The sequence below is a fragment of the Beta vulgaris genome, chromosome 2 (assembly GCF_026745355.1).
Source record: "Beta vulgaris subsp. vulgaris cultivar EL10 chromosome 2, EL10.2, whole genome shotgun sequence".
NCBI lineage: Eukaryota > Viridiplantae > Streptophyta > Magnoliopsida > Caryophyllales > Amaranthaceae > Beta > Beta vulgaris.
In genome coordinates this window covers 17,801,392-17,815,774 of record NC_079203.1, presented here as the reverse complement: position 1 = coordinate 17,815,774, position 14,383 = coordinate 17,801,392, and positions in this window count along the sequence as shown.

The following is a 14,383-nucleotide window of genomic DNA, read 5'->3' as shown; positions in this document are numbered from 1 at the left end:
GAAACCAAGGTTCTAAGCCTGGGGGACAACAAAACAATCCAGGGAACTATAGTAAGCCTGCAAGTGAGAACCCCAACCAGAATAAGCCTGCGGGAAAGATGTATGTGATGAGTCGAAAGGAAGCTGAGAAATCTGCCAACGTAGTTTCTGGTAATTTTTCTATTAACTCAGTCCTTGTTAAAACATTATTTGATTCAGGGGCAACTTATTCTTTTATATCATCATCTGTCATAAAGAGTCTGGGGTTAGTAGACTTTGAAGTAATTGACTTGTCTATACCGGAGAAATCATAAGGTGTACCAAGTTGTTTAGAAATCTGCCTTTGAAGATAGGAGGCTGTGTCTTTCCGTCTGATTTGATAGAATTTAATTTGGGAGACCTAGATGTAATTCTTGAAATGAATTGGTTAAGTCTTTAAAAAGCCAATATCGACTGTGAGATTTAGAAAGTAGTGTTGAGAAACCCTTTGGGAAAGTTGACCTCTTATAGACGTTTTGGGAAACCTAAGAAGTTTGGAGTTATCTCTGCTATGCAAGTGAGAAAATTGATGAGAAAGGGGTGTGAGCTATTTTTCTGTAGTGTGTAGGATGTGATTAAGGAAGCCGAATTAAAACTTGAGGATGTCCCAATAGTGAACGAGTTTATGGATGTGTTTCCAAGTGAGATATCAGGTATGCCACCTGCTAGAGCTGTTGAGTTCACCATAGACTTAGTTCCTGGAACTGCACCTATATCTAAGGCACCCTATAGAATGGCACCTCCTGAGATGAGTGAGTTGAAGATACAATTGCAAGAGCTCTTAGATAAAGGTTATATTAGGCTTAGTGCATCACCTTTGGGAGCTCCCGTGTTATTTGTGACGAAAAAGGATGGAAGTATGAGGCTATGTATTGACTATAGCGAGTTGAATAATGTAACCATGAAAAATAAATATCCTTTGCCTAGAATAGATGACCTATTCAACCAATTGAATGGAGCGGGTGTGTTCTCAAAGATCGACTTACGTTCGGGATATCATCAATTGAGGGTAGCCGATAAGGATGTACCTAAGACTGCCTTTAGAACGCATTATGATCACTATGAGTTCACTGTAATGCCATTTGGGTTAACCAATGCTCCTGCTATATTTATGGATTTAATGAATAGGATCTTTCATGAGCTTCTAGACAAGTTTGTAGTGGTTTTCATTGATGACATATTAATATATTTAAGGAATGAAGCTGAGCATGATGAGCACTTGAGGATTATTTTGGAAACATTGAGGAAAAACCAATTATATGCCAAGTTCTCTAAGTGTGATTTTCGTTTGGAGAAAGTAGCATTTTGTGTCTAAGGAAGGAGTCTCAGTAGATCCCACTAAGATTCAAGCTGTAAGTGAGTGGACAACTCCAAAGAGTGTGTCAGATATTAGAAGTTTCTTAGGTCTAGTTGGCTATTATAGGAGATTTGTGAGAGATTTCTCAAAGATAGCAAGACCTATGACCAACTTGATGAAAAAGGAGTCCAAATTTGAGTGAAGTGAAAAGTGTGAAGAAGCCTTTCAAATCTTGAAGGATCGTTTAACCTCTGCACTTGTCTTAACCCTGCCTGATGAGAATGAGAGATTTGAGGTATATAGTGACACTTCGAAAAATGGTCTAGGATGTGTGCTAGAGCAGAACTGGAAGGTAATAGCATACGCGTCGCGTCAATTGAAACCTTATGAGGCTAATTACCTTACCCATGATCTAGAGTTAGCTGCCATAGTGTTTGCATTGAAAATTTAGAGACATTATCTTTATCGAGCGATTTGTAAGATATTCACAGACCATAAGAGCTTAAAGTACATTTTCACCCAAAAAGACCTGAATATGAGGCAAAAAAGATGGCTAGAGTTGATAAAGGATTATGACCTAGATATCCAATATCATGATGGGAAAGCAAATGTGGTTGCTGATGCCCTAAGTAGGAAATCGAGTCATAGCTTGAGTACTTTGATAGTCCCTGAGGAGTTGTGTCGATATATGCAAAGATTGAGCTTAGAAATTTTAAATCCTGGGGAAAGTGAGGCGAGGCTTAGTGTTCTTTCTTTGGGTGTGTCAGTTTTCGACGAGATCATAGAGGGTCAAGTTGGTGATGAGCACCCAGATAAGATCAAGGAGAAAATGAAGCAAGGTAAGGAAGCTGACTTTAAGATTCATAATGATGGGAGTCTATGGTTTAAAGGGAGGTAGTGTATACCACAGAAGTGCAATGACCTTAAGAGACGCCTTATGGATGAGGGGCATAATACTCCATATTCTGTGCACTCTGGAGCTGATAAATTGTATAAAGACCTTAAGGTTATCTATTGGTGGCCAAATATGAAGCGAGAGGTAGATGAATATGTGTCTAAGTGCCTAACCTGTCAGAAGGTGAAGATAGACCATAAGAGACCTATGGAAAGGTTCAATCTTTAGAGGTTCCTGGATGAAGTGGGATTCTATTTCTATGGACTTTGTGACTGCCTTACCTAAGACAAGGAATGGAAATGACACCATTTGGGTTATTGTGGATAGATTGACCAAATCCGCCATGTTTATACCTATTAAGGAGACATGGAAAAAGAAGCAGCTCGCTAAGACTTACATTAAGCATGTGGTGAGACTACATGGAGTTCCAAAGGATATCATTTCTGACCATGACTCTAGGTTTCTTTCGAAATTTTGGAAAAAAGGTCCAATTAAATCTTGGGACAACATTGAAAACGAGTACAACCTTTCACCCCGCGACTGATGGTCATACTGAGAGGACTAATCAAACTATGGAGAACATGTTGAGAGCATGTGCGATTGACTTTCAAGGTAGTTGGGAGGACCAATTAGATTTGATTGAGTTTTCTTACAACAATAGTTATCATGCGAGCATTAAGATGACACCTTTTGAGGCGTTATATGGAATGACTTTAGTGAAAATATAGTCTTGGGGACCGAATTTATTGAGGAGACCGTAAAAAATGTCAGACTAATTCAGGCTAGAATTCAAGCTGCGCAAGATAGGCAGAAAAGTTATGCTGATTTGAAACGACGCGAGGATGAGTTTGCTATAGGTGATAAGGTGTTCTTAAAATTATCACCCACTAAAGGCGTCATGAGATTTGGGAAAAAGGGCAAACTAAGTGCAAATTATGTAGGCCCATATGAGATTTTAGAGCGTATTAGGAAAGTAGCTTATAGATTGGTACTGCCAATGGAGTTTGAGAAGATACATGATGTATTCCATATTTCCAAACTTAAACGCTATATCCCTGATGCGCGTCATGTCCTAGAGCCTGAACGAGTTCAGATCGATAGTAGCCTCTCATATGAGGAAAGATATGTCAAGATTCTCGATAGGAAGGTGCGTAGTACACGCAATAAGGACGTCCACATCGTGAAAGTCCTTTGGTCTAACCACGAGTCGGAAGAGGCGACGTGGGAAGCCGAAGATGATATGAGAAAGAAATATCCAGGCCTATTTCTTGAGGTGAGTTACGAGGGTGTATCTCGTTTTCTTTAAGGGGGTAGAATGCGATAAATTTCGCGCTTTTTGCCTATTTTTATAAAATTTTCATTCATTTGTATGCCTATGTTGGGCAATTTGCACATGTTAGTGCAAAAGAAGTAGATTCTCCGCATAAGAAAATGTGTCCATAAGTAACAGAAGTGTTTTAAGACTGGGAAAAGTGCACAAGTGGCACGATGTTTTTAAAACTTTCGAAAAGATGAGTTCAAACTTTTGAAAGTATGTGAGTTTTGTGTCAAATTTCGGGACGAAGCTTCTTTTAAAAGGGGTAGACTGTAATCCCCCAAATTTAAAGGATTTTATAAATATATTTTAGTATTTATATATTTATATTTAAACACAAATTAGTTTCAAAATAATTTGACTATTTAAAAATGTTGACTATTTTAAAAGTCAAATAAAATTATTTTCATGATTTAATAAAGTTGAAAATATTTTAATTAAGCATGCTTTGATAAAAGTTTTAAATACTAATTTGTATTAAAAAAGAAGTCTAATTGAATTGAGGAACCTAAAAATCCAAAAAGGATGAAAGGAAAAGAGTCATATTGATGATTAAAGTCCCAAATTATTTATCTTGTTCATCATTAATTTTCATTAAACTTTCTCTCTTTTCCTAAGCCCAAAAAGGAAGCCCTTTTTATAAATATCCTAATACCCAATTATTTTACCCTACACAAGATTATTTTTCTCTCTCTCCTTCATGCCATTCACTTTACTCGGCCTCTATCTCTCCTCTTTGCACGTTCTTTTCGATTCTTCTTTCAAACCCTTTTCTTCTTGTTCAAGTAACATTTATTCTTCAACAAGAAACGTCCCCAAGTATTCGAAAACCACCAAGCAACCACCGCCGGCTGCTGTGCTGTGTCCCTACCTTGCCGGCGCCTCCATGTTCTCCTCTTTGTTGGTTGTTTTCTTTTCTTCTTTCTCAAGATTCCATTAAAGACTATATTTTTATGCTTTCTTTTGTTCATAATCAAGATTATTAGTTTTAATTTACTGTTTTAATAAGTAATCTTGATTCATATATATTTTATATGATAAGCATAAAAATTCTAATTTGTTATTTTGGTTAGATTGTAGTTTTTTTTTTGGCAATTCAAAGTTATTATTGATAACCAAAAAAAAATAAGTTAAAGCCAAATAAGCTTCTTACAACCTATAACTCCATCATATCTCAATCTGCCTCCCCGTATAAGGTTACAGACTAATCTACCAGCATAATTCTTTCATTCTCAGGACAATTACAAGCAGTCCTAAACACAATTTCCTTGACTAATTCATTGGCAGGAACAACAGCATCATTAAACACCTTGTTGTTCCTTTGCAGCCATATTGCATAAACAGTCTCTGTAAATAGTCTAACATATAGCCTAGCTTGACAGCTTTTCCCCCTAGCTTTGGTCCTGGCCTTCCTAACCTCTTCACTGAAAGAGTGAGCCTGGTAATCCCATTGCATCTTGTTATGAATAGCCTTCCAGATTGTTGCAGCATAATCACAGGTGAAGAACAAGTGCTGGATGGACTCATCATCTACTTCACATAGTTTACATCTAATAGAGCAAGGAATGTTCCACTTACTCAGCCTATCCGCTGTAGGAAGTCTATTCTGCAAAACCATCCAGAGAGTAAATTTACTTTTGGGACTAGCCTTGTTGTTGCATATAAGCCTGCTCCACTCCACCTTCTCAAAAGACCCCACCTGCTCCACTCCACCTTCTCAAAAGACCCCAGCCACTTTTGGGTTGTAAAACGTAGTCCAAGCAATAGGGGCTTTCTTAGTCTCCAAAGTCTTCCCTGTCCATAAGAATTTTCTGCAAACAGTTTCAACTGCTCTTATAAGCTTCTTGGGAAGGGTGAATAATTGAGCCCAGTAATTTTGCATTGAGCTCAAGATGCTTCTCACTAGTTGAAGTCTCCCAGCATATGACAGAGTCTTGGCTATCCACCCCTGAGCTCTCTCAGTGATCTTGTCCACCAGAACTTTACATTGTGAAAAGTTCAACTTCTTGGAAGCCAAGGGAACACCCAGGTACTTAAAAGGTAACTCTCCCATAGGTAACTGCACATCTTCAGCAAGGAGAGTTGCTTCATGGTTCCCAACCCCAGCAATGTAAATATTGCTCTTCTCTAAACTTGCAACCAGCCCTGAAGCCTCTGAAAATTTATTGAAAGCAGCCATAATCTTGGTTACAGAGCTGACATCAGCTCTTGCAAACAACAGCAAGTCATCAGCAAACATAAGGTGGGTAAGTGCCAGCCTCTCACACTTGGGATGAAAATTAAAATCAGGGTCACTCTTTAATTCCCCAAGACACCTACTCAGATATTCCATACACACAGCAAATAAAAAGGGAGAGAGGGGGTCACCCTGTCTTAGCCCTTTCTTTGCTTGAAAAGGTGGAGTGGGAGTACCATTTAACATAATGGAATATGAAACCCCCCTCACACATGTCATGACCCATCTCACAAACTTTTCAGGAAAACTCAACTCAGCCATAACTTTTTCTAAAAAGCTCCACTCAACAGAGTCATAAGCCTTTTTTATATCAACTTTTATAACACATCTAGGGGAGACATGGGCCCTAGAGTACCCTTTGATAAGCTCAGTGGCTAGCATTATATTATCAGCAATGTTCCTCCCTGGAATGAACCCAGCTTGAGAGTTGCAAATCACTTCATTAATCACTCCATGAAGCCTCTTGGTTAGAATCTTTGAAATGATGTTGTAGAGTACTGAGCAACAAGCTATAGGCCTATAGTCTTTGACTTGAACAGCTTGAGTAACCTTAGGAACCAAGGTAATAGCTGTGATGTTAACAATATGGTGGATGAAAGATTCTTGAAAGAATTCTTCCACCCCGGCATACACATCAGCTTTAATGACCTCCCAGCTCTTCTTGAAAAACACTGCATTAAAGCCATCAATACCAGGTGCTTTATTATCATCTATAGAGAATAAAGCAAGATCAATCTCTTCATGAGTTACAGTCCCACTCAATTTCACCCTAGCATCAGTATCCAGTTGAGGCCCAGCTCTTATAGTCTGGAGGTCAATACCTGGCAGGCTATTAGCACAAGATCCCATTAGGTTCTTGTAGAACTCTATCACCTCTGCTTGAATGTCATCCTTTATAGTCAAAATCTCACCAAGGCTATTCTGAATGAGTGAAATGTTATTCCTGGCTTTTCTTATTTTCACAGCATTAAAGAAAAACTTTGTGTTAGCATCTGCAAGCCTTAGCCAGCTGATTCTAGCTTTTTGCCTCAATATGCTATTTTCCACACTAGACCAATGCCTAAGCTTGGCCCCCACCTCTTTTTCATTCATCTGGAGCTCAACTTCATTACTATCAGCCAATCTAGCTTGAACATCAGCTAGCATGTTTCTATATTCTTGCACCTTCAGATGGGCTTGAGAATACTGCCTTTGGTGCAAAGTTTTCAGAGCTCTCTTCACTGCTTTAAGCTTGTTCCACACACTCTTTAACTGATGTTGATCCCCAGTAGAGTGCCAAGTCTCCCTTACAATATCTAAGAACTTCTCAACCTCAGCAAGAATGTTATTAAATCGAAAAGGCCTGCCACCTTCCTCTTGTCTTGAACCAAACTCTACCAGCAGAGGAGTATGATCTGAGATACCTTCTGGAAGATATTTCACCAAAATCTCTGGATACTTGGCTAACATATCAGTTGTGATAAAAGCCCTGTCAATTCTACTAAGGATTCTTTCACCAATAGCTTTATTATTCCAAGAGTAATAAGCTCCTATACAAGGAGCTTCCATGACCCCCATGTCCATAATAAACTAAGCAAAGTCTCTAGTTTCAGCTTCACTGACAAGAGCTCCATTTACCCTATCTGTTGCTTGAGAAACAGCATTAAAATCACCAACTATAAAATAATGCCCCACTGCTTCTTCCAACATGCTTCTTAACTCCACCCATAGTTGCCTTCTATCTGCAATAGTATGAAGTCCATACACAGCCACAAGAGTATATGCAGGTTCATTGACTTGATTTAATACTTGAGCCATAACACATTGCTCTGTCATGCTCAGTACATTGATTTTAATTCTTCCAGGCTTCCATCCTATCCATATCCTACCTCTGGGAGAGTAATCATAATTACTCACCCACTCCCAACTGGCCCCAAATTTCTTCTGAACTGTCTTAGCTTTATGCTCCCTGACCCTAGTCTCAAACAATGCACACATTTCCACCTGGTGATGCTGTAAGAAAATCCTTGTTTCTTTTATTTTAAGAGGGTCATTGAGACCTCTCACATTCCAAGCAACAATATTCATTAGGATAAATAGGGATTAGGTCCCCTAGCACCCCCAGTTTTACCTAGGTCTTGAGAGTAATTCACCATCCTAGCAGAATGGAATGAAACTTGTTTCCCTTTAGACTTCCTAGTAACCACTTTCCAAGGTTCCTCATCCTCCCCTCCTTGCATAGGTTCCGGTGTAGTAATAGGGGTCAACGTCTCTGCAATATTTAGCTCTACTACCTTAATAGGATCACCAGTAGAACTAGGATCTACTACTAAGATAGGAGCACCAATATTATCAGAGGTACTAGTTACTACTTCCTTAGGAGGTTCTACATTCTTAGCTACCCATTTTTGAACAATCTTAGTGGGTTTCCTTGTAATGATTTTATCACAGTTATGTCCCAACATTTGGCATTTGTGACAAAAGGCAGGTAGCCAATCATACATTACTTTTTGCTTAAACACCCTTCCATGTGGATCTTCAACCTCCACTTCTTTAGGAATTTCCTTTGTAACATCCATTTCAATCAGAATCCTAGCAAAAGAGACCCTCAGTACCTTTGTGGTACATTCATCAGCATAAATATGGTTAGATTGTAGTTTTAATCATGAAAACATGAATTTTTAGGGTTTTAATTACTAGAAAACCATAGTAGCATATTAGATACTATGATATTGATTTAGAAATGATTTTAAATATGTTTATATATGTTTAAAGAAGGTTTATTAATTTTTAAAGTTGCTAGAATTCAGAAAGGTTTTTATTAATGGAGTTTTAAGAGTTTTAATTACTAGTATGGTAGTACTATGCTAGGAATAAAAGTAATTGAAGTTTTGATATTAAAATCAGCTTTTGAACGTATTTAAAGGGGATTTTAAATATTTTAGAGTTGCTGTAATTTTTATTTAAGAGTATTAATTTCGGTTATATTGATTTCTAGGCGGAGATTATTTGGTAGGGGACTTTTAAAGAGTTAAAAGTGGCCTGCAGACTAGTTTACACGAGATACGTACATAATTGCGTGCTATGTGATTAGTATCATGATTTAAGGAGCAAGGATTTTAGTATCATGTATAGGAACTTATTATGTTCATATATATATGATTTCTAGTATTTGATTGTTACATGTTTTATGCCTGTGTGCAAGCATGTGATTTGAGATTTATTATGAATACTAGATTGTATGTTTTTATGGAATATTTGATACAATCATGAAGAGAAAGTTTATTTATTCATTCGCATGAGGAATTAATATATGTTATAGAGATTGAATCATGTTATTCATGTATTCCCTGACAAGTATTATTTATATTATCTTATGAGGATTGTAGGCCTTATTTGGTAAGTTTGATGAGTTATGCCTTTTTAAAGGTAAGATTATTGTTGGCTAGGTTCAACAAATAAAGAAAATTGAGATTAAAAAGAGAGTATTATTGGATTCTAAGTTGTGATCACTTATTAAATCCTAAGATAAAAGAAGTTCAGTTGTGACTGTTTGATTATTATTTCTGTGTTGATTGTATGTGTGTCATAATAAGTCATAACATGTAAATAACGTAAAGTGTAACGAGAATAGTTATAGACTAGTGCATGTCTAGAGTTGGACATTAGGAGTTGGGGTACATGGTGAGCGAGCCATGGCTTTTTACAAGAATGGATTGATCACCATCCGGCCTTTTTCAGTTAGTAAAAGTTCCTCGATATCGCAGGTCAATCTGAAATGCGTTGTAGTGCCTAGTAGCACCCGTGTTTCGTCTTCATAGGTGAAGACATTAGTAGATAAGACAACTCAGTTCCAATAACTATTCCATTAAAGTGATAAAATGATGTTTAGAGTTTAGTTCAGTAAAAGTTATCAGCAGAATGTTATATGATTATATTATTATTTATCCCTGCATGTTATTTATGTAGTATCATGTTAGGAATGATTATGTTTGGTATGTAGTACTCAGCTTTGCTGATTACGTGCTTTGTTTGTGTGTGTGATCATGGCTTTACCTTATTGATCCTGTGATGATCCTTTTTGGTGAGCAGATTCAGTATAACATTGACATTACAGGCTCATAGATGTGCATCACTGGGAATCTGGAATGGAGAGAATGTGTAACTAGTATAGTTTATTTTCTGCATTATTAAGAACATATTTTATTTAAGTTTGTTGAGTTGACTAAGTTGGTTTATTTAAGTCCTAAACACTTTTTTATTTATTTATTGACTTATAATAAAGTTAAAGTTTAGTTAATTGTTTTCCGCTGCAAAATTTTGAATAAGCCGATACGTTATCACACAGACGATAATACTTGGGTAATTCCCTACTTGTATATTATAAAAGTATTTCCTAAAAAGAGAGAATTATCGGGGTGTTACAAAATCTCATGTTAAATATGACAAATCTCATTGAACAAAACTAAAATCTACAATATTATACTCAAAATTTGACAACTAACAACTATCCACATATCAACATAACTTTAGAGTAAATCTTGAAACTAGTAATATTGCAAATTAAATCCGAAAACATGTTAACTAAGTCATATTAACCATCAAACATGAACTACTTACTCAAATTTCGTATAACAAACTTTTTTCCCAAATTAATTTACTCAACAACCCTAATATATAAAAATCCCCAAATTCGAAAAATCAATCAAATACGAATCAGACTTAAGATCATAATTTACTTGATTAAGGTGAATTAATAGAGTAATATTACTCAGGAAAGAACCCGAATTTGTTTTCTTCGACCCGACTTTTCTGACCCGAAATTCGCAAAACCAAGAATACAATATTACTTCGGAAAAGAAAATCCCCAAAATCCAAAATTGTTGAAGAAGAACGATGATTGATGAGCGATGAAGGTTGATAAAGAATTTGGTACCTTTAATGGTAATTGAAACAAGGAGTTGAAGATTGAAGAAAGAGAAAAGGAAGGTAGAGGATAAAGGAAAAAGTGTCATCAGTTTTTGTGTTTGGAACTGGAAACTACTCCCTCCGTCCCATAATATAGTGTTGGTTTATTTTTAACATGGTCTCCAAGACTTAACTTTGACCTTTAATATTTTCAATTTCGTATTAATAAAAAATATAAAAAATTGATATTATGAAATTACACATTGATATGAATCTAACAAGATCCCACATGAATATTTTATATATATATATATATATATATATACAAATGAGAATATTTGGTCAAAGATTTTAAAGTTTGACCCACCAAAAAAAAGTAGGCACTATATTATGGAACGAAGGGAGTAGGAAGCAGTAATACACTAACACTCTCCTCCTTTTCTGTTACTTTCCTTTCTCTTTTTTTTTTCTCTCGCTTTATAATATTAACATAATAGGTAGTTGGGTACTTAAACTAAGGAAATTTAGGAATTAGCTTTGACCCCTTCTAAGGTAAAGTCAATTTGTAGGTAGTAAAATATATTTAATAAAAGAAAAATTTAATTTATTTTTATAAACTATAATAATATAAATAATTGCTAAATAGTATAAAATACGGGGTGTACACTCACAATTTTTAAAATCAAAATCTTTACAACAAGGAAAGTGATCATTTGTAGATTATTCTCAGAGTATTCATTCAATTGGCTGCGAAAATTAGGGGAATTAAATTTTACGAGTTAAGTCAAGGCTAGCAAAAGCTAACTCAACATAATAACTTGACATGAACCTAACCCGAAATTTCGGGGTTTGGCTTGAGATTTTCGACCCGAAATAAAAAATAGGTCGATCCAACCCGACCTAAAGCTGCAATAATGGGTCAGGTTCAGGTTGATCTTTTGAACCCGAACAATTTAAATTTAGAATTTAGGTCAGGTTCGGGATGGATCAACCCAAAATTAACCCGATTTTTACAACTTATATCACCTCCTTTCTAATACAAACTTGTATCAGGCAATGCCATTTCTTAATTTAAAATCGGTGGCTAATTTATGACTTTCAAGTTTGAATATTTAATTTAATGGACATTTGAAGTTACAATTTGCAATGCTTTAATATTTTAATGTATAATTGTTAAAATCATAAAATATAAATTAGGTCGTATTGGATTGCTTTTGGGTAACTGAAAACCTACTTGGCCGGGTTCGAGTTATGGGTTTTGATCTGAAATTAAAATTAAGTGGAGGTTGGGTTAGGGGTACTTGAACTGAAATAGAAGTCTGGTCGACATGAATCCGACCAAACTCGACCTTATTGTCACTCCTAAGTTAAGTAAAACAATTCACACGTTTGGAACATTTTACTCGAAAATCATGATCATTGTACACTCTGTAATGATGTATATTATGTTATGTTATATATAGATTGACATAGTAAATGTTTATGCCGATTTTGTACCAAGTACGCAAAGGGAAAAGGGAACCAACAACGTGATCTATATACTATGGCAATCAATATTAGCAAATAAACGAAATACGTAAAGGAAATAAAACAACAAAAAGACAAACGAATTGTTGACGCGGAAAATCCGAATGACGGGAAAAACCGCGGGTGACGCTCTTGGTCACCAATCCACTAGTAGGCCAACGCCGTCAATACAACGATGAGTTACAATGATGATGTTAGCTTTTCTTCGTAACAATGGATACTAAAGTAGTAACAATGGTGTAGAGAGTAGGAGAATTAATGTCAGCTAGAGAAGAGAGAGAAAACCTTTCATCAGATTACATATATATGTTATAGAAGATTCCCAACTGCCACTTCCTTTATTCCTACGTATCTGGGCCACGTCAGCCGGATCCCCAAGGACCCTCCATCTATTTCTCAACCGCGAAAACGCCAGGATAGATTTCTTCTTGACTTAGTCATATCCTTCACCAGCCTAACTGCCTTATTCTTTGAATTCAAAACGGGCCCAAAGTGCCGCCAAAACCACAAAACGCTGGGCCCAACAATTTCCCCTAATAAACGTGTGTCCTAAAACCGCTTTTAGGAAAATCGTCGATTATTTGCCTTGGGACAACCGCCCATTTCACCAACTTCTAACGCTTCTCTATTTAAAGCCACTCCCATCATCAAGTTGTCATTTCACCCTTTCATCTCTCACTTCTCACTTTCTCTCTGTTCCATAACTGTTGATAATTCATTGCTCAAGAACGTCTACTTCTCAGGTGCTTCATCAGTCCCCGGCGAACCAAAAATCAAGTATTTTCTTCTTTAAAACCTGCACATTATTTTCATGGCCCCTAAAGAAATTCTCCCTAGAATTAGAAAATCCAAGAGAGCCCCCAAAGTTATGGAAAGTTCTGAAGAGGTTGTCATAGTCGACGCGGGGGTTATCGTGGGGAAAAGTGTTGCCAGCGAGTTTACTGAGGATGACATAGATGCATTTCTTAAAAAATCTGGGTTACCCATTTCCACAAATATTAGAGCCCCTAAGATGGACGAGCGTCCTAACGATTGTCCCGAGGGTTGGATAGTACTCTATGAATACCCTTTCAAGATTGGGTATAAATTCCCCTTGAATCCCCTAATCTCACAACTTCTGACCGTCATGCAAGTGAGTCCGGCTCAATTATGCCTCTGGCTTGGCGTGTCGTCCATGTAATCGACAAATTATCCCAGGATATGAATATGGAATTCACGTTGGAAGACCTTCTATACCTATATGAGGTTAAAAAATTGGAGACATTAGATATACTTTTTTTTTGAAATCCGGACGACACTCTCTAGTAGAAAATTCTAGGGTAAATGATAGGGGTTGGAAGAAAAGGTATTTTTTCGTGAACAAGAAATCCTTGGGAAAAAACTTCGACTTCTTGCGTGGCGGTTGGAATTCTGAAGGTACTTACCATCCTCCTTGTTGCGTCGTTTATTGAGCGTGTTGTAGACGCCATCTAATTTCTCTTGTACTTGCGGATATACTCCTACTGCCCGTCGAAGAGACAGTCTACACTAGGACAAAGGTTAACCACCTATTGAAGAGATATTCTGCCAAGGAACGGACGTTCCGAAACAAATTTGAGTTGACAACGTCAGACGGTGACACATTTCCCCAATCCACCGACGAGCATACCACTAACACCAACGAACCAACCAACGACACATCTCCATCAATGGCGTCAGGTAATCTACCTTTCTTCTCCTTGAACTTTAAAGTTTCCCCGTTATTCTGACACTGACGACGCTTGTGCATTCTTAGAAAATACCATGTCCACCAAATCTAAGACACCAAGCGTCACCCTTTCTGAAGCGGAGATGCTGGAGCGGGACAAAAAGAGGAAACAATCTTCCAACAGCACAGCAATGACGCCGTCGCCTATGATTCCTCCCAAGGTTGCCAGGACGGCCGGTTCGAGTGACACCCCCAAAGTCGCCAGGATGCCACTCCAAGAGGGAGAGACTTTCACCATCAGTCTTCCTAAGAACTTTTGCGAGATCACTGTGCCGACCATCATCCCGTCGGCAGAGAAACTGGCATTCCCCGCTCCACAGCGTTGCCTGACTAGTCTTCCTTTGGCGACGGTGTCGAATGAAGGACTTGCTCTGCAAATCCATGTAAGTTATCCAACACATATTATGTTTATTGTTTTTAGAAAAAAGTACTTACTGACGACGACCGTTCGTGTAGGCCGT